Genomic DNA, 27,672 nt, shown 5'->3' with positions numbered 1-27,672 from the left:
CAGTTGATATGAGAAGGAAAGGGACATGTGGAGACACAACCTCTTCAGGAGTTCTGCTGGGAAGGGGAGCAGAAAAATGAGGTAACAGCAAGAAGGAGATGTGGGATCAAGATAGGAGTTTTTTCCCAACATTTTATTAATGAAAAATTTCAAATACACCAAAAGGTTGAAAGCATTTTACATAGACCCACCACCTGGATTCTTCTACTCACCCTTTACTGTACTTGCGTTGTCACATACATGTTCATCTATCTATCCATTCTGGAGTGAGGTTTTTATTTTTTGTAACATTGCTACATTACAGTATGACTGAAGGTTTATGGGAAAAATCAGTTGGGTAGAGGGGATTGATGTCAGAGAAAGGTTCAAAGGAATTATTGATAAGATGGGCCTATTGATAAGAGGGGCTGGGATCTAGTGCTAAATTAGGGTTTTGCCCTCAAAAAGGAGACAGAATAGTCTTCATTACAGGAATAAAGGTGGGGCACATGGGCATAGATGCCAGGAGGTCAGTGCTTCGGGGTGTGGGAGCTTATAGAAGTTTTCTTCTGATGAAATCATCAGCTGAGAGAGAGCGCAAGCGGTAGAGGAAGTGTTGTAAATTAGAAGAGAATGGAAAAGATGTAAAATAATCTTCTAGGAGAGTGGAAGGGTGAATGGTCTAAGAAATATAGGAAGATTGCCAAGCAGTCCTGGGGGGTGCATCTAAAGTTAATGGTCAGACATTTGAAATAAGTCAACAAGTTTTGGGTCTTCTCCAATCCTATGCAGCTGTGCTGGTACAGATGCAGAGATGAAGAAGAGTGGGATTTTATTATTTTTTTGCTAGGTGTGTACAGCAGAGGGGCAAAGAAGTCGAGGATGCATATAACAGAGTGACTAGCTGGACCATGGAGTTTAAGCCACACGAAGAGGGAAGTGAGGAAATGAAAAGGGTAAGGGACAATGGAAAGACTCTGGGATCAATGGACTGCAGGTCCCGAAAGGGCCAAAGAATTGCTGGAGGTGGAGCAGTAGAAGAGAGGACTGAGTTGGAGGTGGCCATTAATTAGCCTGATGCTTGAATTTGACATTATGGAGGGGTTGCATTTATTGGAATGAAAAGATCAAGACTATAGCCATGGGAGTGGGTGGCTGAGGTTAGGTAGAGGGAACTGAGCAACTCTTTAAAAAAAGCTTTATTGAGATATACTTTACATGCCACATAAGTTTCTCACTGGAGGCATACCATTCAATGCTTTGAGAGTATTCACAGAATTGTGCAATCTATCACTACAATTTTACATTTTTATTACTTCCAAAAGAAACCCTTTGCCATCAATCCCTATGACTCCATATCCCTCAGCTCTAGGCAACCCCTAATCTGCTTTCTGTTTCTATGGATTTACCTTTGGACATTTTCCATCAATGGAATCTTATATGTAGTCCTTTGTGACTAGCTACTTTCAGTTAGCATAATGTCTTCAAGGGTCATCCTCTTTGTTGATACTGGAATGACTAAAAATTATGATTCTTGGTTTTGGGAGAAGGACAGTGATCCAGCAGTTAAAACCTTCAAGGAATGAGTGGCGGCCGTGTGTCTGTAGATATCTGCCACAAGAAGGGGAAGAGGATGGGACAGTCTGATGAAATGGGAGTCAAAGTCAGCTCAGATAAAGAGGCTCAGTAGGGGGTGTCCCATGAAGCAGACGATAAGGCTTGCTATACAGAACTAGAACCAGAAATCAAGAGCCACGGTTGTGCTCTCAGGGCCACCAGGCTCTCTCATCTCTGCCTGTCCTCTTACTGTCCCTTCCCTCTCCCCACCTGACATGGCCTCTGCAGCTCCCACACTACACAGCCTCTCCTTTCATGTATGCTACATTGTCATCTGACTTCATCTCCAGTTCCCAAATTTCCAAACCGGGAAATTGGTTGGCTTGACTCAACCTGAGAGTTAGTGTCCCCCTGGGTCTGTTGTCTGCTCTCGGTCCAGTCAGCCATGACCTATGTGGCGGGGTCATGAGACACAACACCCCAGATGAGGCAGCGGGCTAGGATCCTCTCAGAAATGGATGTGGCTGAGGAGACAAGGAGCATCCTCACTGGTTACCCCGGGAAGCCAAACACCAGATAAGAAGGCAAGGCAGCCATGCCCCTGTGCTCAGATGTTCCTCAGCAATGCTGAGGTGGAGCTTACTTCTCCATGCCACCCAAAGGCTATCCAGCCTGGGGAGAAGTTTCCACACCTCCCCACCTATCATGGCAAAAAACTTTCATTACTTCTGCAGGGTCACCTGGGCAGACAATATTCTGCCTTGCTGCCTCAGAAAAAGCCTAATACACTCAACTCTCACAAATCAGTGCTGGGGGATTTGCTGAGACCTTTTCCTCTTATTTCACAGAAACTTCAGGAGAGAGACATTTTCTCAAAAGGGGTCAGCTCCACAGCCCTGCAAAGCCTCTGAACTGATCCTCTTGGAGGAGACAAAAAGAGAGAGAAGAAAATAAGAACAAAGGAAAGGACTCTTTAAGATGCTCTGAATTGGAGGTCAGGGGTGGTGAGATTAATTTTACTTTTAGAAAGTATTATGACTAAAAAATACATATGCAACTCCAGCCAACTCTAACTTTTCATATGGGAGAAGGGAAAGACCCAACTCCCGTCCACCTGAGCCATCATTTCCCACCTAAGGGCAGAAACAACTGAGAAACTTGTGTAATGGTCACAGTCCAGAGGCATAGGCTTGTGAAAAGACCGAGATCTAGTCATAGACCTACAGAATGCTTTTCCTCCCCCCATACCTTACCACCACATTACTTAGCTTATTTACAGCAGTTCCTTTATGCAATACATCATGTTTGGCTATCAGAAAAAATTACACGGCATACTAAAAAGTAAAAACACAGTTTGAAGAGACAGAGCAAACATCAGAACCAGAGTCAGATATGGCAGGGATGTTGGAATTATCAGACCAGGAATTTACAATTATGATTAATACACTAATGACTCTAGTGGATAAAGCAGACAGCATGCAAGAAGCAATAGGCAGAGCTAGAAATTCTAAGAAAGGACCAAAAAGAAATGTTAGAGATAAAAACCATTGTAACAGAAATTAGAATATCTTTGATGGGCGTATTAACAGACTGGACACCGCTGAGGAATGAATCTCTGAGCTTGAAGATATTTCCACAGTAATCTCCAAAACTAAAAAGCAAACAGGAAAATAATGAAAAAAACAAAATACAATACCTAAGTACGGCAGAATACACACCATTTTCAAGCTCACATGCAACATTCACCAGGATAGACCACATTCTGGGCCACAAAAGACACCTTAACAAATTTAAAACAATAGAAATCATTGTGGGTAGAACTCTAACTGCAAGGGAGTCTGGGAAGTATAAGGTTTAGCTTTCCTACATCTCCGACTAGAAGAGGATGGACTGAGCCAGGTTGAGAGCCAATCCACAGTATTCACTACACTCTCCACAGAAGTAGTACCAAACTCCCAGCAACACTGGATCTTAACAACTCTTTGAGCTTTTTTAAGATAAATGAAAAATAGTATCTTACTGTTTTAACCGGCATTTCTTTATTATGGGAGATGTTGAGCATCCTCTCTTACACACCACTGCAATGTGCACTTCTGTGAGCAGAGTTCAATGCATGTGCTGCCCCGTGGAGCTGTGCAACACGGTGACTCTCTAATATGAGTACATGTCATTTGAATTTTCTTTTATGAATTCTTTATGTCCGTTACCCATTCGGGCTCTTTGGTTTTTTACCAATATATTTAACTGGAAACATACATGGGGCCTGAGCATATGGCATCTTCAGTGCCAGAGTTTTCCAAACCTACACCTTACCTAGTATGGTTAATTTTGTTTCAATGTGACTGGGCTAAGAGATGCCCAGATAGCTAGTAAAACATGACTTCTAGATGTGTCTATGAGGGTGTTTCTGGAAGAGATTAGCATTTGAATCAGTAGACTGAGTAAAGAAGATTGCCCTCACCAATTTGATGCTAGCGGACAGACAGCACCAAATCCATTTAACAGAACGAAAAGGCAGAGAATTTGCTTTCTGCTTGAGCTGGGACATCCGTCTTCTGCGCTCAGCCATTGGCACTCATGGTTCTCAGGCCATTGGACTTGGACTGAAACTTATGCCATTTCCCCCCCGACCCTTCTCCAGCCTTTGGGTTTGGACTGGAACCACATCACTGGCTTTACTGGCCCTCCAGCAGCTTGCAGATGGCAGGCAGGTTGTAGGATTTCTCAGCCTCCATAATTGTATTAGCCAAACCCTCATAATAAATCTCATTCTATGTAGCTATATCTATCCTATAGGTTCTGTTTCTCTAGAGAACTGTGACTAATACACCTAGTGACCCAAGAACTTTTTTTTCCCTGTGGCCCATGAGGGAAATGGTCTCAGTAAAGGGCAAGGAAGAACAGCCTCAACTTGAAATATCACAAACATTTCAGGTTCTGGGGCTCTAGAATTTTGAAATTAAATTGTATTCCAAGTGCTTCCCCAACACCAGTTATACAAAATTCTAGTTTGCCTCTTGTCTGCTGCAGATTTAATCATGAATCATATTGAATGGACGGATGAGAACACAGCATGCCTAGTGAGCTGGATGGCCATTCCTGCCTGCTGGGCTTGCGTTGTGGTTTATAATGTCTTCTCAGATGAATAATAACTTCACATTTGTGCCAGGCCTTTTGGTCTTTGCTGATGATCTATGGAGGCTGGACGCCTGAGATCTCAAATTTAACAGCAGGCCTTTTAGGCCTGGTCAATCACTCAGGCCACAGAGAGACACAGAAAGTACAAGCTGCTGATGCAGAAGTACTCAGAGGAACATACCACTTGCCTGGAGGTATAGGGTTGAATATGTTTTTCCTCTTAAAAATGCTCAGTTCTAGTGGGCTTCAAGTGCTCAGTGGCAGGACCAGCTAGCAAGGAGTGCACGTATGGACTTTCCTCTAAGCTCCTATCTTGGGCACCAAATTCTACCATCAGAAATTCATCCTTTTCGCTTAAATCTTCCCCCTGTGACCCAGCACTCCCCTTGACTTACTGATTATTTCCCACTTGGTCTGGCTCAAATTGTCCTAGTAATTTTTAATCCCTCCTTCTCTTCTTCCCCACCTCTCCTCCCCCATCCAATTAATTATGAAGCCTCCTTGATTAGTCGCTCAGAATGTCTCTGAGGAAGGCCGGTTGGAGTGATGAGAGGGGTTGTATGACCTTAAGCAAGTGATTCAAACTCGGGTCTCAGTTTCTTCATCTGTAAAGTGGAGCTAACAACATCTTCCCTCACAGGGTTTTTTTCATAAGGACGAAAAATACATGGTTTTATTAAAAAAACAAAACATACATGTGTACACACAACACCATTTCCCCAGAAGCCTCTTCAGCTGACTAGTGTCAAACCTAGTGATTTATAAGATCCTCTGCATATATTATATATTAAAACACACAATAATGCATGGTTTTATAAAAATGAAATCATACTCCATATTTTGAAAAAAGCATTGTGGCCCACATTGGTCCTTTCCTTAGTTTCATCTTCCACAAACCTAATTCAGGTTCTTACTCATTTCCGTAACAGCTTCTTGAATGTCCTCTCTAGCTCCTCTCCTCCTCCTGATCTGTAGCTCCCCCGTCTCCAAAACATCTTCCTCCTCTCTGCTGCTGATGCTCAGGTTCATTTCTCTAAAATGCTCTCCAGATTATGACCTCCTCATGCTCAAAAACCTTCATTGGCTACAATCACCCTTTGAATGTTGAGTCCAAACTCTTTAGCAGGGTAATCAGGCTCTCCTGAAATGACTCAAACTTGTCCAGTTCAACGAACATTTCCTGAGTGTTCACGATGCCAGCCGCAGGTGTGGCTCAGGTAGGGGGATGCCACAGTGAATAAGACCGAGTCTCCTCCACCATCGAGAAGCGAGACAGACATTGATGAACAGACATTTTCTATAAGGCATGGCAAACAGCAGGATAAAGGTAATCCCAGGGAACTCCATAGTTCCTCCTCTCTTCTCATCCAAATCCTCCCTATTCTGTGTCCTGCATATCATGGTGACTCCATCTTGAGCCTCAGGTGGGTAGGATCCAATGATTCAAATAACAACAACAAAAAATCACCTGCTGCCCATTGTTGCATTCATTTGTTGGGCCACTGCCAAGACTGAATACTCTTTAACAGGAGATTATATAAATCGGTCAATATACTCACCTGTGAAACTGCATAGGCATGAGAATCAATGGGCTACAACAACATTCAGTAACATGGTTAAATCTCATGGACATAACTTTGAGTGAAAGAATCCAGACACAGAAGAGTACAAAGCACTACGATTCCATTTACACCAATTTAAGTACAGGCAAAACTTAGCCATGGTGTTAGAAGTCCGGATACGAAAGCGTCATGAGACAATGCTTACTCTTACTATTCTTATTATGTGTGAGCTTTCTATTGTTTCTTTTCTTTTCAATTTTTTTAAGTGCTGGTCATCACCCATTGAATTCACCCAATAAATGATCAAAACCCATAGTTTGAAAACCACACTGCTCTAGTATCTGTATTAGAAAAAGCAAACTAACTGAGTAGCCCCTCCTTCAGCTCCACTTTTTTCTCAAGCTCATGGTATGCTTCACCTTTACAAAAGAGCTTCAGATCACACTACTATCTCTTCATCCTCCTTCCTTCAACCCCCACTGGCTAATCTTGACTTATCCACTGTATTGAATCTACTGTGGTCACCAACGACCTTCATACTACCAATCCAGAGGTCACTTCTCTGCCAACTCTGGACTTTGCTTCTCAGTGGCATTAACCTCTTCTCTTGGCATCTGTGACGGTTAATTTTATGTGTCAACTTGGTTGGGCCATGGTCCCCAGATATTTGGCCAAACATTATTCTGGATGTTTCTGTGAAGGTGTTTTTGGATGAGATTTATATTTAAATCAGTGGACTTTGAGTAAAGCAGATTGTCCTCCATAATGTGGGTGGGCCTCATCCAATCAGGTGGAGGCCTGAATGGAACAAATGGTTGACCTCCCTTGAGCAAGAGGGAATTCTACCAACAGATTACATCTGGACTTCATCTGCAAACTTGGCTCTTCCTGGTTTGCCAGCAGACTGTCTTTTGACTCAAACTGCAACTCTTCCGGAGTCTTCAGCCAACTGGCCTCCCCCATCAGACTACAGACTCAACAACCCTCTGCAACTGTGTGCACCAATTCCTTAAGATAAATCTCTTTCTATATATTCTCATCCTATTGGTTCAGTTTCTCTGGAGAACCCTAATACAGCTCACATAAAACCCTAATACCCTAACTCTGCTCCTGATTCACTGGGCCCCCAAGGAGTTTCTTATTTATTTAATAAATATACATAAGAATTAATAAGTTAACCAATAAATTGAATTGTTATTAGCACTCTGTCTCTTTAAAGAACCCTTTCCCCACTTACTCTGACTGACTACTCAGTGAGGAAGTGGCTCCATCATCCAGTTTCTGAATGCCCATCAGCTCCAGTGGAAGATATCCACAAGGTGGCTTTCTAGGCCCCACTTTCTGCTTCCTACATCTTGCACTGTTAATTGGCTGAATGCCTGCCATTTACTAGCTGTGAGATCCTGAGCATATTATTTTCCATTCTGCCTCAGTCTCCTTATCTGTAGGATGGGGACAATGGAAGTTCTTACCCCATTAAGTTGTTGTGAGGATTAAGTTAAAAGAACTGTTTTACTTAGCTATGACTATATAATAAACCATCCCAAAATTTATTGGCTTGAAACAGTTACTCATGAGTCTATAGGCCAGCTAGGTGGTTCTGCTGATCTGAGAAGCCCTGGCTAATCTCGACTGTGCTGATTCATGTACCTACAGTCAGTCAGCAGGTCAGCTCGTAGCTGGCAGGTCTAGGATAGCTTCATTCACATGTCTGGCAGTTGGATGGCTTTTGGCTGGACAGTAGGAGTGATGAGGCCATGATGCACAGCAGTCTAGCCTAAGCTTGTTCTCATGGGAGAGGCAGGGTGCCAAGAGGAAAAGCAGGAGCGTGCAAGGCTTCTCAGGGCGTAGGTGTGGTATACCGTCACTTCTGCTGTTTTGATATCACAATAGCACTAGAGCACTGTGAGTACCCAGGGAGGGGAGTTCAGAATGAACTAGTCAGTGGAGGAAACAGGAGCTTCCCCTTCCAGTTATGAGGCCGGATCCAACTGGATTCCAATGCCAGCACCATCAGCTACCTGGGAGGTCTTTGGGGGACTTACCCTACCTCCCCTAGATTCAGTTCCCTCACAGGGTTGTGAGGATCAAAGGAGGTGATGCGGAGAGAGGAGGCTGAGCACACGCAGTGCACCTGGCACACAGAGTGAATATGCAACAGAGGTGTCCTGTTCTCAGAGCACAAAGCCCAGCCTGGGATCTGCGGAATCTTGCCTGTGCTTCCCAAGGCTGAGAAGGAGAGGGAAACCAGGCCAAGTGGGAGTATGATTTTAGACGGGGACCATGAACTGGCAATTACAGAGTAAGAGCTTAATTACAGTTCTTTGGGAAAAGAAGTGAGGAATGCGATCTGGTGGGCAGGCAGAGGGAGAAGGGGAGGGGCAAAGGCGGAGGCCCAAGAGGAAAAAGCTAAGCAGCTGCAAAGGAGTCTCCCCTGCTCCCTAACAAGAGATGTTTACAACATTTTTATTTCATGTGTTTTGTAGCTCTGATTACAAAATTACTGTAGGCTCATTTTACAGAGTTTGAAAAATAGACTGAGGACATTGCTATGTGAAATAAGTCAGAGTAAGATAAATACTGTATGAGCTCACCTGTATATGGAACCAAAAAAAACAAATTCATAAACACAGAAAACAGATAGGTGGTTGCCAGAGGCAGGGGTTGGGGGCTGGGTAAAATGGGTGAAGGGGGTCAAAAGGTATAAACTTCCAGTTATAAAATAAATAGTCATGGGATATAATGCACAGCATGGTGATTATAGTTAATAATAGTGTATTGTATGAAAGTTGCTAAGAGAGTAGATCTTAAAAGTTCTTATCATAAGAAAAAAATCTGTAACTGTGTGGTGAGGGATGTCAGCTAGATTTATTTGGTGACCATTTCACAATATATACAAATATGAAATCATTATGTTGTATACCTTAGTCTAATATGCTATATGTCAATTATATTTCAATTAAAAAATAAAAACAAACAAAAATATCTAGACTACTTCAACCATAATCCCACCAAGCAGATACAATGGCTGATAAATACATGAGCCTCAATGTTTGCCCACACTGTCACAAATGCTTTACACTCCAGTGACTCATGCGACGACCCCATGAGTAGGCACTGCTATCCGCACTGCATAGGGAAGGGGCAGAATCGGGTACAGAGAACGTAAGTAACTTACCCAGGTTGTCACACTTAGTAAATAGCAGAGTCTGGATTCAAATCCACAGAACATGTTTTCAGGTTCATTCCTATTGTAGCATGTGTATCAGTACTTCATTACTTTTTATGGCCAAATAATATTCCATTTATAGATAAGCCAATTTTATTTGTCCTTTTATCCAGTTGAGGTACATTTAGGTTGTCTCTCAATACTCTTTGGCTATTTGGGGTTTTCTGTGTTTTTTCTATTGAAGTATAGTTGATATACACTCTTATATTCATTTCAAGTATACAACAGTGTTTCAACACTTACCCAACAAAATCCTCACCCCAACTATTACAGTTACTATCTGTCAAAATAGGAAGATGTTAGAGAATCACTGACTATATTCTCCATGTTGTACTACTATCCCCATGACCAACTTATAATTGAGAATTTTTGTGCCCCTTTATTCCCCTCACCTGTCTACCCCAACTCCTCCCCCATGGTAACCACCGGTCACTTCTCAGTGTCTATGAGGCTACTGCTGTTTTGTTCATTTTGCTTTGTTTTGTTTTTAGATCCCATCTTTGGCTATTTTTGAATAATGCTGTTATGAACATTTGTGCACAAGTTTTTGCGAGGACACGTATTTTCCTTTCTCTTGAGTATATACCGAGGAGCAGAATTGCTGGGTAAGGCAGTAACACTGTTGAATCATTTGAGGAACCGCCAGTGTTTTCCACAGCGGCTGTGCCATCTTGCCTTCCCACCAGTAGTATATGAGCGTTCCTTCCAGAACAACACAAATACAAGCTAAGATGATGCCTACAACCCCAGAAACAGGCAGCATTACTTGTACTTTCCTGATGAAGACAGTGAGGGGCAGACAGGTGATGTGACTTTTCAGGAGACACTAGCTATGAGAGCTGGGCTCCAACCTCTGGACTGCTGTTCTTCTTTCAGGAAACCTGACTTTTGAGGCCAAACAGTAGGTCTTAAGTTGAGAGGTGATGCAGAAATGGGCAGAGAGGTGCAATCTGCGGGAGCTAAGGCTTGGAATGGAGATAGAAGCTTCCAGTTTTAGGGATGCAGACATCAAAGCCACTTCTATTTTTGTTTTATTAGGCGACAGCAGGAGCCAGGTTCTGACTAATTAATGATGATCAAAGTGCTCTGACAAGATGGAGAGCTCTGCAAACATTAGCCATGAATTATTTATGGCAGGTCTTCTTAGTTGAAGGGTAGGCGGCTGCCCAGCAGTAGGAGAAAGCTAGGCCCCCACTTCTGCCTCAGCTTGCATCAGCCTAAGCCCTCCTGTAGGACTCAGTTTCTCAATCCAGAAAATGGGGGCAGATGTAAGCTCATTTCTTTATGGTGCTAGGCTAGGAACTGGCAGAGGGGGGCTGGCAAACTGAGTCCTGTTCTCATCAAGGCAGTACATATCCAAGCTGCCGCCACCAAACAATACCTGATAATCATAATACCAACAAGTAGTTCAGAGATTGGCAAACATTTTCTATAAAGGACCAGATGGTAAATACCTTAGGCTTTGCAGGCCATATGGCCTCTGACACAACACTCTACTCTGCTACTGTAGTGCAAAATACTTAATGAATGAGCTGTCCAGTGAAACTTTACTGTGGACACTGCAATTTGACTTCTATGTAATTTTCATGTATTACAAATATTACTCTTCTTTTGATTTTTTTCCCCAACCACTGAAAAACATAAAGACCATTCTTAGTTCCTGGACTGTACAGAAACAGGTATTACCTCAAAATGTTGAACAAAATTACTGTTTGACCCAGCAATTCCACTCCTAAGTATATACCCCCCAAAAATGAAAACTTATGTCCACTTATATCCATGAAAAATGTGTACATCAAAGTTTATAGCTGCACTATCCATAATAGCTAAAAAGTAGAAGAAAAACACAAATGTCCTTCAACTGATGAACAGATAAACAAATGTGGTATATCAATACAATGGAATAGAGTTCAGCTATAAAACAGAATGAAAGTTTTTTTTTTGTTGTTGTTTTTATCTTTTTATGCATCTTTATGCTCAAGTTCAGGTTTATTTATAACATACATCCTGATATTGTAACAGCTGAGTCAAGCAGTATGTGCATTTTCAGTTTGGGTAGATATGAAAAATTGACCTGCAAAGATATTATACTGATTTATAATCACACACATTAGTAGGGTCTCTGTTTCTTGATCCCCTCACCAAGCCAGGTCATTGAAAATTCTAAAAGATGTGTCAACAAGCATAATGCTTAAAAACAAAAGTCAAGGAATGAAAGTTTTATACATACTACAACATCAGTGGGCTGTGAAAACATTATGCTAAGGGAAAGAAGTCAGGCAAAGATGGTACAGTGTATGATTCCATGGATATGAAATGTCTGTAGACAGAGGCCTAGGAGTCGTTGCCTGAGGCTCAGGGACCTGGGGGTGACTGCTAGAAGAAACGGATTTTTTTTTAGGGTGATGAAATATCCTAAAGTTGATTGTGGTGATGATGCATAACTCTATACTAAAATCCACAGAACTGTACATTTTCAGTGGGTGAAGTGTGTGTGGTATATGGTTTATTTTTTAAGCTATTACTGATATACAATCTTTTGAAGGTTTCACATGAGCAACATTGTGGTTACAACACTCACCCATATTATCAAGTCCCCCCACACATACCCCATTACAGTCATTGTCCATCAGCACAGTAAGATGTTAAAGAGTCTTTACTTGTCTTCTCTGTGCTATGCTGCCTTCCCTGTGACCTCCCCTACATTACGTGTGCTTATCATAATGCCCCTTAATCTCCTTCTCCCTCCCTCCCCACCCACCCTTCCCTTTGGTAATGTGGTATATGAATTATATCTCAGTAAAGCTATGAGAAAGGCACACTAGGAGGTGTGCTGTAGCTTGCTGACCCCTGATGTAGTATATAGCTGTTCAGCCTTTCACAAAGCACCTTTTGTCTTGCTGTCACAACCAGCCAGGCACTAACCCCTTCAGCAGCTGAGAAAGCCAAGGCTCGGGAAGAGACTGGCTTGCTTAGGACACAGCTAACTGACAGGTGTGAGCAGGACCCAGGTCTCTGGACTGCCTGTCCAGTGCTCACTGCAGCCCAGACCTTCCCAGAGTTATATTCAGAGACTGGGTAGTTATTCCTCAAAGCCCCAGGAGGAGATGACAGGTAGGGTCCCTTCCCTAGCCCCGTCCCTCCCCGCTGCACCACGCCACTGCCCCCAGCCATTCCCAGTGCCAGCTTCCTCCTCTCAGCCCAGTGCTCCTCCCTGTCCTCCGCCCTCCCTTCCTTCCCAGCACCCCTGAGCAAGGCCGTCCCTCCCTATGCCTCACTCAGGTGCTGGGAAGGTGGGGAGCAAGGACAGGGAGGCTTCTCCAGAAATTCAGTCTGTTCATATCTGGAGAACATCTCAGGAAGGGTGAGGAACCAGTTCAAGGTCATACAGCTGATATATATCTGACTTTGATTTCCTTGATATTTTTTAGTATGAAAAGAGGGAAGGTTTGGGAGTAGGGTTTGAGGTGAGCAATGCTCCATCCCGTTCCTGACTCTTCTTCCTGCAACATCCCCTTCAACTCCTCCCAGCATTTCTATTTCCAAAGGCACTAACCACCACAAGGGGCTGGAATGGAGGATCTTCTTTTTTAAAATTAACTGTAGAAATCAGAAAATACAGACAAAGGAAATAAGGATCACCTCAGTCTACTCCTCAGGTGTAAACATGTGACCATGGGGAATATCTGGGGGTGGCTCTGGCCAGCCACCTGGGTTCAAACCCTGGCTTTATCACCTTCTGTGTGACTGACCATGGGCAGCTCCTTCCACCTCTCTGACCTCAGTGTCTTCACCTGTAAAAAAAAAATACGGAAATTATAACAGCACCTACTCAAAGAGTTCTGTGAGAATTAAATGAAACAGTGCATGGCCCATAGTTACAGCTCAATATACTATTGAATTTTCAGTGTTTTCTATACACATGTATTTTTTCCTCACAAAAATGAGATAATGCTGTATCCACTATTTTGTGACATGGACCCCCCCCCCCCATCTTGAGTGAATTATCTATCGAGATATTTGCAAAGCATTAGAAATCCTATAGAACACCTTAAGATAGTAAAAGTAGTATTGCATCCCCTGAGATGGGTTATTTAGATGTGATCCCACCCCACCCCCACCCCGCCACTTTTCTCCTTGTCTTTGACTAATTACTGCTTCAGGACAAATTCCTAGGGAATTGCTGAGTCAAAGGGTATGCAGGTGTTTACGGGTTTAGGACTTTTGGCGCATAATTGTGGAACTGCCTTCCAGAAAAGTTTAGAACTAATTTCACTTCCACCAGTTAGGAAAAAGTAAGCCTCATTCTTTCTAATGCTTTGCCTCCTTTTAACACTTAGAAACATCATTTCCAATTTGGTCCAGGAAAAGTACTGTTTACTGTCTTATTCTGATCAGCAGTCCAAACTGAATTACTGGAACTCAGCTTCAGCACCTCCTCAAGCCCATGACCCCCTGGTGGCCTTGGGTTATAGTAATCAACCTCCCTGAGCCCAGAGGTCTCAAGGATAATCCCCAAATAAACCCAGGATTTCCAAAACGAGACAATCTATGTAAAAATACAACCCCAGGCCAAACTTTCATCTGAAACAAGGATGTTGAGAATTCAGAAACAAGGATGGCGTTTCAGAAGAGCCCTGTGGGAAACTGGTGCACATGGGAGCAATTTAGAGAGGAAACCCAAATGTAGGCTCGTATGCAAAGAGATATCCAAACTTACTGGTTATCAGGGAAATGCAAGCCAAAACAAAGAGGAGATAGCAGATTCACAGATGGGCAAACGTCATAAAGTTGGGTAACTAAAGGCAGCTGTCCTGCACCCCTACTGAGTGTAGACTACTGCCCTGGAGCCCAGCAATTTCACTCCTGGGCACACTGGGGATCCTCCCACACAGCCAAGGGTGTTCACTGAAGGTGCTGTTTCTGGCAGCTGGGAGTAGGAGATAAACTGAACGCCCCTCACTGGGAATGGATATGTAAGCTATGGTGAAGGCACATTATGGAAGAACTATGCAGTTCAAAACCATGAACAGACCAGGGGCCACAAACGAAGGCCTATGGGCCAAATTTGACTTGTTACTTGTTTCGTACAGCTTGGCTCATAAGCTGAGAATGATTTTTACATTTTAAATGGTGGGGAAAAAATTGAAAGAATATTTTGTGACGTGAAAATGATACGAAATGCAAATCCTAGTGTGTGCCGAGTTTTATTAGAACATAGCCGCACTCATTCGTTTATATACTGCCGATGGCTGCTTTTTGCTCTACAACAGGAGAGTTGCAACAGAGACCATATGGCCTGCAGAGCTTAGAGGATCTACATCTAGCTCTTTATAGTAAAACACTGCTAACTCCTAAATTAGACAAATGCAACAAAACTTGGATAGAGCTACAAACTATACAGCTAAATTTAAAAAGTATCCGTTATGTGTTGCCAAGACTTACTGACTTAAAACAAAGATAAACATTTGTTATCTCACATAGTTCCTGACTGGGGCTCAGGAATTTGGGAACGGTTTAACTGAGTGGTTCCAGCTTGAGATCTGTCATGAGATTTCAGTGAACATGTTGCTGGATTACAGTCATCTGAAGGGTTGGCTGGGCAAGAGAATCATTTACGATGGTTCACTTAATGGCTGTCAAGTTGGTGTTCACTGTTGACAGGTCTCAGTTCCTCTTGGACCTCTCCAGAGGTCAACTTGAGTGTCCTCAGAGTAGCAGCTGGCTTCCCCCAGAGTGGGTGAACCAAGAAACAGCAAGGAGGATGTTGCAATGTCTTCTGTCACCTAGGAAACCACATGCTGTTACCCTGGCAGTTTCCTATTTGTTGAGTAGGGTCAGGTCTATTCAGTGAGAGAGGTGTCAAAGATGTGAATACCAGAAGATCCACTGGGGGCCATCCTGGAGGCTGGTTACCTCAGTAAGAAACCGAGTATGATCTATAGCAGGATACCTTTCAATTAAAAAATTGAATTCACGTTCACATGAAATAGCACTACACAATTGACAAAGCTACATACAAATTCAAAGACATTTATTAAATAGAGCTGGAGAGGAGGGTAATGGGGGTGGGTAGAGGACAGGGATAAAAAGAAATGAATGAATGAGTGAATTAATAAGCCAGGGAGCTTTGCACAAACCAGCTATGAGAGTGGGTTGTGAACTGAGACGATTAATTTAATTGTCTTTACTTAAGTCCTCCTGCACCCTTCAAAAAAAAAAAAAGGGGGAGATTGAGAAAACAGATTCCTTGTCCAAGATCACAAGAACCTGACCTCTCAAATAAAGTCTGGCTCTCTCTGCCTGACACACCCTTATTCAATTCACAGTTGCCCTGCAGTCTTCAGAGGGTTCCGGTTCCTGGCTAAGTAGAGAAGATTTTTGCCTGCAGGAAGGGGCGTGGGGACCAGCAGAACCAGCCTGGGAAGAAAGGCTTCATTATTACTGAAATCCTGATTGCTTACCCCTTCTTCCTTCTCTGGAGACAAAAGGCTCTCAGAGTGCAGAGTTCCGTGAGCTCCCCCAAGTCTAGTCTGTTGGTGCTGGGAGAATCAAAGCTCTCACTTCTTTAAAAATAAATCCTGTGGCTCTGTGCCTTGTGACTTCTTTCATTTATTTTCTGCTTATTCATAAGCTCGCCAGGTAAGAACTGTCATTTCAAGATGCCTAGAGAAGTGAGCTGAATAGATTGATTTTAACTGTTTTATCACCCTGTGAAGTCATTCATTCATTCAGCAAATACTTATTTAGCACCTACTATGTGTCAGTACTGGGAATTCAGCAATTAACAAACACAAAAGCCCCTATCCTCATGAGGGGTGGGAGTAGTGGGAATAGACATTAGACAGTAACCATACAAAATATAAGATAGAAAAACTAAACTGGGATGAAGAGGAAAAAAGTCATTATATTATCAGGAAAGACTAGTATTTGAACTGAGACCTGAAGACTGAGAAGGAACCAGCCCCAAGAAGAGCAGTTTTGGAAAAGAAACAGCAGGTGGAAAGGGCCTAAGGTAAAAAAAAATTTGTGTGAGATGAGGGAAGCAGGGCCCAGATCAGATAGGTCCTTGTAGCTGTTTGTCCAAAGAATTCAGAATTTATTTAGAGGGAAGTGACTTCCACATTGTTAGCTATATGACCTCAGGCAAATTGCTTCTCTCCTCTGAACCTCATCTTACCTATAAAGTTGGGTTGATAGTAATTCATTCTTGTGGTAGGCAATCTCTAAAGTGCCCCCAAGCAATTGTGTGTCCTGGTTTTCACACACTGAATGCAGCTTACTTCTAACCGATACAATTTGGCAGAAGTGATGGTGTTGTCATTTCCTCCTACTACAGTAACAAATCACTGTGATCTAGTGGCTTAAAGCAGCACAGGCTTATTACCTTGCCATTCTGGAGGTCTCATGGGTGTTGTCAGGGCTGGCTCCTTCTGGAGGCTCCAGGGGAGAACCTGCTCCTTGTCTTTTCCAGCTTCTAGAGGCCACCTGTGTTCCTCAGCTCACCATACCTTCCTGTTTTCAAAGTGCATCACTACAACCTGTTTTCACAGTCATCTTACCATTCTTATCACTGATTACCCTGCCTCCCTCTTTCCCTTATAAAGACCCTGTGATTACATCAGGCCCATGTGGAATAATCTCCCCCATCTCAAAATCCTAAATTTACTCCCATGTGCAAAGTTCCTTTGCCATTGAGATAGCATATTCACAGGTTCTAAGGATTAGGGCATGGACATCTTTTGAGGCCACTATTTTGTTTGCCACAGATGGTATTGTCACTTTTGTGTCTGGGTAATAAAAGACTGTGGCTCTTGTCTTATGTGCTTTGTTCCCTCCCTCCCTCCTTTCTCTTCTCACTCCTTCGCTCCTCCCTCCCTCTCTTTTTCGCTCTCTCATCACTCTGGAGGAAGCTGGCTGCCATGACATGAGGCCACCCTGTGGAGAGGCCCATGTGACTAGGAACTGAAGCTCACAGCCAACAGCCAGTAAGGGAACAGGGTCTGCCAACAACCAGGTTCATGAGCTTGGAAGTGCGTTCTTCAGCCCCAGCCAGGCCTTGAGAAGGCTGTAGTTCTGGCCAACAGTGTGACTGCAGCCTCACGGGGAACCTGAGTTTGAACCACCCAGATAAGCAGCAACTAGATTCATGACCCTCAGAAACCATATGAGAGAGTAAATGTTGTGTCTTAAGTTGCTAAATTTGGGGGTAATTTGTAATGCAATAATAGATAACAAATACATGCATTCAGCAAATATGTATTAAGTGCTATATTATTGAGTTGTTTGAGGTGTTGGGAATACAATTGTGAACAAAACAGAAAAATTCCTGATTTTATGGAGTTTATATACAACCAGGGGAAGACTGACAGCAAACACAGTCAGTAAATTATGTCAGAAGGTGAGAATTGCTGTGGGGAAAAGTAGAGCAGGCTAAGGGAAATAGGCTGGTCAAGGCTTTGCTGCAAAGTGCTCTTTGGGCAAAGACCCGAAGGAGGTGAGGGAGGAAATCACGCTCTTCATGGGGAAGAATATTCCAGATGGAGGAAACAGCAAGTGCAAAGGTCTTGTGGCAGAACTGTGTCCAGCTCTAAAGAAGGCAGTGAGGAAGCCAGTGTGACATAGTGGAATGTACAAAGGGCAGAGCTGTGGCAATGAAAGGGGTGAGGTGAGATTAAAGCAGATAACATATATTAAGATTTCTGAACCTAGTAGTTGCTCAAAAAATTAGTTTTTTGTGTGTGTTTAAGAAACTACATTAAAAAAAAATAATGTGCAATAATCTTCCGCATACCCAAAAAAGGAAAGATAGTAACATAATGAACACTCATTTAACCACAACCTACTCTACTAAAGAAAACTCAACATCTATGGTTGAAGCCTCCTCCTATGTCCCTTTCCCTAACCCAACCCTCTGCCCCAAACATCTCTCTCTGACTACAGTGTTGATCATTCCTGTGCATGGCTTTATATTTTTACTCCATATGCCTGCCTGTATCAATAAACAATCACTAGCACCATTTTTCAGGTTTTAAATAAATATATAAATATATATATACATGTAAATATCTGATAAGGGATTAATATCTATAATATATAGAGAACTCCTAAAACTCAACAACAAAAAACACAGTCCGATTCAAAAATGGGCAAAGAACTTAAATAGACATTTCTCCAAGGATATACAAAAGGCCAACAAGCACATGAAAAGATTATCAACATCACTTAATCATTAGGGAAATGCAAATCAAAATCACAATGCAATCCCACCTCACACTCTTTAGGGTGGATGATATCAGAAAAACAGAAAACAGCAAGTATTGATGAGGACATAGGATAATCAGAACGCTTGTACACAGTCAGTGGGAATGTAAAATGGTATAGCTGCTATGGAAAACAGTTTGGAGGTTTCTCAAAAAATTTAAAACAGAATTACGTATGGCAATATGTACTAGCAATTCTACTTCTGGGTATATACCCAAAAGAATTGAAAGTAGGGTTTCAAAGAGGTATTTGTACATCCATGTTCACAGCAATATTATTCACAATGGCTAAAACGTGGAAGAAACCTAACTGTCCATCAACTAATGAATGGATTACCAAAATGTGGTATACACATACAATGGAATATTACTTGGTCTTAGGGAGGAAATTCTGAAGAATGCCACAACATGGATAAACTGTGAGGATACTGTACTAAGTGAACTACACCAGTCACAAGACAAATACTATATGATTCCATTTACATGAGGTATTTAGCAGATAATGTACTAAATTTAATAGTAAAAATCATGAAGTATAGTAATTTACTAAATTTAATAGTAAAAATCATGAAGAAAGTGTAACGGTGGTTTCCAGGGGCTGAGAGGAAGGCAGAACATGGAGTTATTGTTTAATAGATAGAGTTTCAGATTTACAAGATGAAAAGTTATTAGGATCATCTAAAATTCATATGGAACCACAAAAGACCCTGAAAAGCCAAAACAATCCTGAGAAGGAAGAATAAATTGGGGGAGAATTACACTCCCCGTCTTCAAGATCTACTACAAAGCCACAGTAATCAAGACAATTTGGTATTGGCACAATAACAGACCCATAGACCAGTGGAACAGAACAGAGAGTCCAGATATAAACCCAAGCATATATGGTCAATTAATATACGATAAAGGATCCAATGACATACACAATGGGGAAATAACAGCCTCTTCAACAACTGATGTTGGCAAAACTGTTACATGTAGGGGGTCATATGCAAAAAAAAAAAAAAGAGAGAGAATGAAACTGGATTATTGTTTAACCCTACACAAAAGTAAATTTGAAATGGATCAAAGACCTGATGTAAGTCATGAAACCATGAAACTCTTAGAAGACAACATAGGCAAAAATCTCCTGAATATAAGCATGAGCAACTTCTTCGTGAACACATCTCCTCAAGCAAGGGAAACAAAAGCAAAAATGAACACATGGTTCACTATGTAAGAATTTGTTCACCATGTAAGAACTTGTTCGTTATGCTTCAGAAGATTGGAGACTGATGAGAATTAGGCTTGAGATGGATTAATAATTGTGCATTGAGCATTGACTCCCCTATACAGAATTTTATTGTTGTTAACAACCATTTGATCAATAAATATGAGAGATGCCCTCTCAAAAAAAAAAACAAACAAAAAAATGAACACATGGGGACTACATCAAACTAAAAAGTTTCTGTACAGCAAAGGACACCATCAACAGAACAAAAAGGCATCCTACAGTATGGGAGAATATATTTGTAAATGACATATCTGACAAGGGGTTAACATCCAAAATATATAAAGAACTCACATGCCTCAACACCCAAAAAGCAAATAACCCAATTAAAAAATGGGCAGAGGAGCTGAACAGACACTTCTCCAAAGAAGAAATTCAGATGGCCAACAGACACATGAAAAGATGCTACACATCACTAATCATCAGGGAAATGCAAATTAAAACCACAATGAGATATCACCTTACACCAGTAAGGATGGCCAGCATCAAAAAAACTAACAACAACAAATGCTGGTGAGGATGTGGAGAAAGGGAAACCCTCCTACACCGTTGGTGGGAATGTAAGCTAGTTCAGCCATTGTGGAAAGCGATATGGAGGTTCCTTAAAAAACTAAAACTAAAAATACCATTTGACCCGGGAATCCCACTCTTTGGAATTTACCAAAAAAATACAATTTCTCAAAAAGACATATGCACCCCTATGTCTATTGCAGCGCTATTTACAATAGGCAAGATACGGACGCAACCTAAGTGTCGATCAGTAGATGAATGGATAAAGAAGATGTGGTACATATACAAAATGGAATACTATTCAACCATAAGAAACAAACAAATCCTACCATTTGCAACAACATGGATGGAACTGGAGGATATTATGCTCAGTGAAATAAGCCAAGCAGAGAAGACAAGTGCCAAATGATTTCCCTCATTTGTGGAGTATTACAACGAAGCAAAACTGAAGGAACAAAATAGCAGCAGACTCACAGACTCCAAGAAAGGACTAGTGGTTACCAAAGGGGAGGGGTGTGGGAGGGCGGGTGGGGAGGGAGGGAAATGGGGATTGAGGGATATTATGTTCAGTATACATGGTGTAGGGGGTCATGGGGAAAACAGTGTAGGCCAGAGAAGGCAAACAGTGACTCTGTGGCATCTTACTACACTGATGGACACTGACTGCAATGAGGTATGGGTGGGGACTTGATAATATGGGTGAATGTAGTAACCACATTGTTTTTTCATGTGAAACCTTCATAAGAGTGTATATCATGTATATCAATCATACCTTAATAAAAAAATAAAAATGAAACAAAGCCTGTATATTAATAACGCCTTAATAAAAAATTAAAATAAAAGAAAAGTTAGGATGGATGAAACTAGATTATTGTTTAGCCCTACACAAAAGTAAATGGATGTATTTACTTCCATAGGATGTAATTAGGATGGATGGTGGTGATGACTGCACAACTGTAAGGATGTATATAATACCACTGAACTGTACACTTAAAAATGGCTACAATAGTAAATTTTGTGTATTTTAATACAATAAAGAGAAAAAGCAAATCTAGCATATATATTATATATCCTATGTACTTATATATATATCATGGTATTAATGGTTTGTGAATTGTATCATTGTTTTACCTAACATATTATTTCTGAGATTTATCCAATGTGATCTATGAGACTATATAGTTAATACTCTTCCACCATTGTAGAATATTCCATTGCTTGAATATATTATAACTTATTAAAATGCTTTAAAATAATAATCATGTCATTCTCACACCCAACAAAATAATCAGTAATTTCTTAATATCACCTAATGCCCAGTCCATATTAAAATTTCCCCAATTGTCTTAAAGAAGTTTTTTTACAATTCGTTCATTCAAATCAGGATTCAACCAAGGTCTATCTAATGTATTTGGCCATTATAAATCTTTTATGCTACAACAGTATATCCTTTTTCCCCCCCACACAACATATTTGTTGGAGAAACTAGGCTATTGGGCTCACATCCTGGATTTGGTTGATAGCTTCTTATAGCATCTTGATCAAATTCAGATTTTTTGGTGGGGAGAGAAAGAGGAAACTGTTACACGTGGCCCAGAAGTGTCACCGTTTGATACAAGCCTGCACTATGGGCCTCTTAAAATGATGTAATGGGAAACAGACAACATGGCCTATGTACATAAAACTGACCTACCAGAATCTAATCCTGAAGAAATTTGATTTAGTTTTAAAAACTAAATTAGTTTCTCCTGGTTTGAAATTTTTTTAAATAAATTTTTTTAAAAGAAAAGTTGTATAAAAAAACTGCATAGCTCAAGGAGCTGCTGAGCACCTGATTGTGGTCTCGCCATTGCGGACACTGGCGCCGATCTCCCCTATTGCTGGGTGCTCCAGATCTCGTCCACTCGGGGGCAGGGGCGTGGACGGAGGCTCCCAGGGCCACTGTCTCGTCATTTCGCTGCTATGAAATTCCAGCATCACTTAAAGGAAGGTAAACGAGGAAGGGCAGCGGTACTGGCAACAAACTCGCGCAGGGCAGGGCCTGTAGCTACCCCCTGCGCCCTCTGCGGTTCGGTACCGCCCCCTGGTGGTCACCGGCATGCAAGCGGCGCCCCGGCCCGGAAGCGGGCAGGGCCCTGCAGCCCTTGTTACCAGGTCGTTCAAGGCAGAGCCTACTGGAAGCCTTCCCCACAATCCCAACCTATTCACTTTGGGATTGCACATTTTAAACACCGTTTAACACAGATTAAATACCGTTTAAACACATTTAAACACCAACAATAAGCTCAGCACGGTGCCAAGTGCTTTAGAGAAACTAAATCTTCCCATCAGCCCTAACAAGTAGGGCAATGGAACCCTCATTTTTTAAAAGACAAACTGAGGCTCAGAGAAGCACAAAGGTTGCACATTTATTGTCACACCTTCTAAGACAAAACAATGCTAGTAAACTGACAAATGGAAAAAAAAATTCAAGGAGCAAACCCAATCTATTTACAAGAAAAGTGTTCCTGAAAATAAGATCCGCAGTGAGGAAAATGGAATGGTTTAAGATCAGTTGTAAATAAAAGTAAAGGTGAACAAATGATCACTCCTAGGGGAGAGGAGGAGGAATAGTTTACATGAATATAAACATTTTCACTGCAACTTGCCAACAGACGTAACAGACTGGTAAGTCCTAACATAAGGCTTGACTGAGTATTTACTTTGAGGAAAAGTAAAGGAGGGCATTGCCATTCTGAAAAATTCAGAAAAGGAGTAGCTTTTTAGGCATGAATTAAAATTCCCACTCATAGATAAATAGAATCTGGCAATTCAATCTGGCTTTTGGAGAATGACATTTAACCACCACCTGCAGGCAACTCTACCAGCCCCAAGCCCAGGGCCCATGCAGGGCGCTCGGTCCGCTCCTCAGGTCCAGGAAAGTCCAGCTGCCGGCCACCCCTCCTCTTCCTCCCTCCGTACATCTCAGTCCCCAGCTGGGGATGTTTTAGTAATGCTCCAGACTTAGGCCTGCTGGGCAGTTGTCAGAGACACACCCCTTTCTTACCTGGGAAAACAGCCCTTCTTGGGGGCCTCATAAGGGTCCCTGTGCCTTGCGATCACTTGGACACACCCAGGACCAGCCCAGCACTGCCCCTCGTTGCTAACACACACACTTCTTTTCAATTTACACAGTCAAGCAAGATACTTGAAGAAATTTTGTAGAAAAAATGAAAAGCACAAGGTCTTAGCATTTTCATTGTTTTTTAAAAACCACTTTATTAAGATATGATTGACATACAAAAAGCTGGATAAAATGTATATGACTTGATGAGCTTGAATCAATTTAATTCTTACCATTCTTGTTACCATTTTGGTCTATATCCTCTATGAAATGTTGTCTGGACATCTCTGAGGAAAAGATATGGCTGGAAAAATTCACTAAGAGTTTGAATAAAGTATTAGATTGAAAAACAAAAAGCATCCAGTGAAAGTAGCTGTATTTTTTATAACCTTACTCAGCAGTTCACAAAGTGTGGTCCCTGGACCAGCAGTGTCAGCACCATCTGGTAAGTTTTTAGAACTGCAAATGCTCTGGATCAAACCTGCTAAATCAGAAATAGCAGGCTGGGGCCCAGAAATCTGTGTTTTACCCAGAGCTTCAAGAAATTATGATCCATGTTCTGATTTGAAAACCACTGTACCACACATAACGACCAAGCCTCCTTTGAATTCCGATTTCTCTAGCAGTAACACCACCGATTTGTACTTGAGAAGAATCAGCAAGAGGAGCCTGGGGAACGCGCTGGTGCAGGGGTAGAGTCCGCCTCCCTCCCTAAGGCACAGGGAGCATGAATTCGAGGTACCCAGATGGGCCGGGCAATGTTGTGCCTTAATACCCACTCCAAAATGCTTGTGTGGTGAAATTAGAAAATAAAAGTGTTAAAGGACCAAAAATATCCTTCCTGACAGCTAATCTGGCCTGGCTAAAGGTGGGAGTGGGTGGGCACAGAGGATAGAGTCCCTGTGGCTTGTGCAGGATCACCCTTAGACTCCCAAGAAGGGTCCCCTGGGGGTGTTTTTCTGTTTCCCACACCTGCACCTGCCTTTGTCCTCCTCTCCCTACCCCTTTCCACTCTCCTCTTGGCCTCCCTCCTCTAGCCATTTTCTCCAATTCCAGCTTTTTACTCCAAGCCTTCCTGCATCCCCCATCCGGATCTCCAAGCTCCTGGGTCTCCAGCTGCTCACTCATCGGCGCAGATGAGAGGTCACCGCATCTCTGCAAGCCCCATGGGACATCTGGTTCCCTACTGACCCCTGCAAGGGCTTCAGGGGCAGAAGGTGGGGACCTTGCAAGTGGAAGAGGGTGTAAGGAACCCTGCAGGGCCTGGAGGTGATCCATAAAGCTCCCCAATAGGGAGGCCATACTTGTCCCATGGAAAGGCCCCAGGGCCACACAATCTTCTTGGCAGTCTCACCCATAGCTGTCCAGTGGGATTGCTGCATCTCTGAGTCAGTGGAGTCACCTCCATCCCCAGCCCCAGCCAAGTCCGATCCCTGGGCAGAGAAATGCCACTGACCTGACAACCTCTGGGGAGTGTCACACACAGTAAGAGGGGAGGAAAATGAGTGTCCCTTTCTCTCCCTGCCTTTGTTTCAGCTTCTTTGCTGCGCTCCTGCTCCCTTGCCCAGGGGCTGGTTTTACCGCAAGGGTGTGGTAGGTCAAAGTTACCCCTTTCCAGAAGATGCAGGGCTGCTTCTGGGCCAGGTTGGGGACGGTGAGGCACCGTGTCTGTGGCTGAGGAATCCTGGGATTTCTCTAAGCCCAGAGCTGGCATCTGGCCCATTACTCTGGTTCAAGCCAGGATCACAGTTGCAATTTCATGCCTCCGTTGACCCCTCAAATAGAGCCAATAGCAACACTGTGACTCCCAACTGGATGAGAGAACTCTAGGACAGCTCTCTCAAATCCAGCTGCATTTGTGGGGTTGAGGGATCCCCTCACATACTCTTTCTCACCTTCCAAATTAATAAAATACTCTTTCTATCCACTACCTTGTTAGATACCTGTGAGGTTTTTGATTGTTTGTTTTTTTAGGAGAGCCAGGGAGAGGCTTTTATTTAGAAATAAAGAGGAACAAGCTCCTGGCTTATGCCAGGAGGATGACAAGGGTTTTTTGTTTTCATATTTTTTCAGGGTTTACTCTTGGAAAGTAAAATGCCTTTTTTCTTTAGCTGCTTTTAATGTTTTCTAGTCTTTTGTCTTTCAATTGTCCCTAGGTATGGTGAACTGTCCCTCTGGGGACAGGAGGCGCCGGAGAATGTTGGACTTACCTTAGTGAACTGAACTTCCCTTCTTTTTGGTATCTTGGACCCTCAAATCCTGGCTGCCTCAGGAGTTCTCCCCTGCCTTCAAATACATGTATTTGTATTTTATCCAGCTCTTCTAGGTATTTGTAGTAGGAATGTTTAGTACAAGCTACTCTGGAATAATTTTCCTTTTGTATGAAATACAGCCTTTAGAATTTCCTCTAGTTAGGATCTGGTCATGACGAAATTCTGTTTTTAGTTGTATAAAAGGGATTTGTATCCCCATTATCAAAAGTAGTTTGTTATATACAGAGTTCTAGGTTGGCAGATACTTTAAGAACAATGCAGATGTCACTCCTATGACTTCCAATTATGCTACTGGGAAGTCAGATGCTCCTTCTCTCAAGTTAATTGTTCTTCTTCTCCAATTGCTTTTAAGATATTATTTACCTTTTATGTTGCATTGTTTCACCATGATGTAGCCAGTTGTGGACTTTTAAAATTTCATCCTCTTTTGAGTTTGACTGGGCTTCTTAAATCTAGTTTGTCTTTTGTCACTTTGGAAAATTCTTAGCCATTATCTCTGCAAATATTTCTTACAGTGTTTTATTTGCCTTCTGAGAATCTGATTAAATTTATGTTGGACTTTTTTGCCCAGTGGTTTAATGTATTTAACTTTATCTTCTGTACTTTTTCTTTATACTCTTTTTTATTTTTTATTTTGGTATCACTAATATACACTTACAAGAGCAACATTGTGGTTACTAGAGTCCCCCCATTATCAAGTCCCCACCACATACCCCATTACAGTCACTGTCTATCAGTGTAGTAAGATGCTATAGAATCATTACTTGTCTTCTCTGTGCTATACTGCCTTCCCGTTATTTCCCTTATCCCTCCCTTCCCACCCACCTCCCCAGTCCCTTTCCCTTTGGTAACTGTTAGTCCTTTTTTGGGTTCTGTGAGTCTGCTGCTGTTTTGTTCCTTCAATTTTTGCTTTGTTCTTATGCTCCACAGATGAGTGAAATCATTTGGTACTTGTCTTTCTCCTCCTGGCTTATTTCACTGAGCATAATACCCTCTACCTCCATCCATGTTGTTGCAAATGGTAGGATTTGTTTTCTTCTTATGGCTGAATAATATTCCATTGTGTATATGTACCACATCTTCTTTATCCATTCATCTACTGATGGACACTTAGGTTGCTTCCATTTCTTGGCTATTGTAAATAGTGCTGCAATAAGCATAGGGGTGCATATGTCTGTCTTCTGTACTTTCCATCTCTTTTGTCTGTGTACTACTTTCTAGACAATTTCTTCTCACCTACAGTCCAGTTCATTAATTCTCTCTTCTTTGTTTAATTTTCTGTTAAATACATAGTTGTTATTGTTTTTAATTAGCTATATTTCAAAATGTTCTATTTGGTTATTTTCTAAAATCTGCTATGTTATCTTTTTAAGCTTTCTTGTTTTTGTAGACATTTCTAAGTCTTTTATCTTTAAAAATATTTGCTATTTTATACTTTCTCTGATAACTCCAATATCTCAAGTGTTTGTGTCTGTATTTGTTGTCTCTTATTTCTGCACGTTCTCTTTCATACTGTCTTATTTCCTTATAGATCTAGTTCTCTTTGACAATGGGCTGGAAGTTACTAAAAAAAGGATGGGGTAGGGTGAATACTTTGGTGCCTGAAGCGATCATACTTTTTTCTAAGGATCATTTTCATTTACTTTTGTCAGGCACCTAGGTACACTACTAATCTGGTCAATGTTACACAGTTTGAAGGCTGAGGTTCCTTATAGCTCCAAGAAGACCCGAATTTGGGAGACATGTCTGCCAGAGCTTGTTTATCTCCAGTTCAACATTTTCTTCATTCAG

At 42.0% G+C, this 27,672-nt stretch overlaps 1 protein-coding gene across 1 annotated transcript in view; it reads right to left on the bottom strand.

Moving 5' to 3' along the window:
- Positions 1-27,672, bottom strand: part of CDH3 (cadherin 3) — a 107,136-nt gene that overhangs the window by 73,573 nt on the left and 5,891 nt on the right. The window contains exon 4 of the mRNA XM_037025288.2: positions 13,202-13,259. The gene's annotated coding sequence lies outside the window, so the exon portion shown is untranslated. The remainder of the gene's footprint in view (positions 1-13,201; positions 13,260-27,672) is intronic.

The sequence above is a fragment of the Manis javanica genome, chromosome 17 (assembly GCF_040802235.1).
Source record: "Manis javanica isolate MJ-LG chromosome 17, MJ_LKY, whole genome shotgun sequence".
In the NCBI taxonomy this organism is placed as follows: domain Eukaryota; kingdom Metazoa; phylum Chordata; class Mammalia; order Pholidota; family Manidae; genus Manis; species Manis javanica.
Note: the sequence above shows the minus strand (reverse complement) of the source record. Positions and strands in the feature narration are given on the sequence as shown.